At 62.1% G+C, this 1449-nt stretch overlaps 1 protein-coding gene across 1 annotated transcript in view; it reads right to left on the minus strand.

Moving 5' to 3' along the window:
* COL22A1 (collagen type XXII alpha 1 chain) overlaps positions 1–1449 on the minus strand; it is a 189725-nt gene that overhangs the window by 9294 nt on the left and 178982 nt on the right. The gene's annotated exons all lie outside the window — the stretch shown is intronic.

Genomic DNA, 1449 nt, shown 5'->3' on the forward strand with positions numbered 1-1449 from the left:
CCGATGCCAGTCCTCTGCTTGCTGACACGCTTCTTCCCTCCTCTAGGGAGACCCCGGGAACAAAGGTGACAAAGGATCTCCCGGTGGAAAGGGCCAGCCTGGGGACCCTGGAGTCCCTGGTCACAAAGGCCACACAGGCCTGATGGGCCCCCAAGGACCACCTGGGGAGAATGGACTGACGGGGCCCCCAGGACCTCCGGGACAGCCAGGATTTCCAGGACTGAGGGTAAGAACACTGGCGCTGCCTCGAACTTGGAGATGCAGATGAGGGTATGGCGGTCAGAGGGACCAGGCTCCGGACACCCCGGCCACACACCCGCCCAAAGCAGGAAGGGCACGGTCTCCTGACTGGTTGTGGGGATGACTGGCAGAGGCAGCATGCACAGCGAGGGGAGTGCTGGAGGGCACAGTACCTCTGCTCCGGGCAGTGAATCCTCGGGCCTGACTTCTTTGGCTTCACTGCCAGTCTGCCCCACGACCCTGTGCAAAAGATGACGGAGAGGTGAGCCAGCGGGCAGCCGCGTGAGCTGCCCCACGGGAGGCAGAGGGCTTGCCAGCCCGGCCGATGCCTGGCTCCGTCATCCCCTTGCCGCCTGTCTGGGGCCCTCACTTTCCCTCTGAGTCTTGCTTCTCCCAAACGTGAAAGGACGGGCTTATTTAGAGTAGTGTTTTTTCTTGAAACATATTTTATTCAAGTGGCCGGATTCTTATTGTGCACACACTTGTATCATGAGCACATGTCAGCTATGGAGGAAAAAAAGGCAGAGCTGCCCTGGTGTAAGGGGCTGTGGGGGGAGGCGGGTTCCCAGTCCACGGGACCCCACCTTCCCCCACCCCTCCGCAGCCCTGAGGTCCCTCCTGTCCGCAGAGCACGGGCTCCAGTGATCTCCAGTGTCCCCGCCGGCTCTGACCCTCTCTGGTTCCGTCACTTCCCAATGGCCTGAGGGAGCCCGGAGCTTGGCTCTTGGTCAAGTCCAGGAGGGGGACTGCAGGGCACGGGGGCTTCCAAAGCCCCCTGCGTCCTTGCCGAATACTCCTGGTCCTGCTGCCCTGTGCAGCAACGCAAGTTCTGGGACCAGCAGAAAAGATTGACAGGAAGAGAAAACTGAGAATAATGAAATAGAACCCAAGTGACAGTCCTGTGGGCACCGTCCGTGTCAGGTGCTGAGGCCGCAGATACCAGTGCAGGGGGACCCTCGCCCTAGGGGGTGGACATTGGGGACGGTCACCCTGGGGGGTGGACACTGGGGGTCCCTCGCCCTGGACGGTGGACACTGGGGACCCTCACCCTAGGGGGGTGGACACTGGGGACTCTCGCCCTGGACGGTGGGGACCCTCGCCCTGGGGAGTGGACACTGGGGACTTTCGTCCTGGGGAGTGGACACTTGGAACCCTCGCTCTGGACAGTGGACACTGGGGACCCTCGTCCTTGATGGTGGACACAGGAGG

This window comes from Suricata suricatta, chromosome 15, assembly GCF_006229205.1.
Source record: "Suricata suricatta isolate VVHF042 chromosome 15, meerkat_22Aug2017_6uvM2_HiC, whole genome shotgun sequence".
Classification (NCBI taxonomy): Eukaryota; Metazoa; Chordata; class Mammalia; order Carnivora; family Herpestidae; genus Suricata; species Suricata suricatta.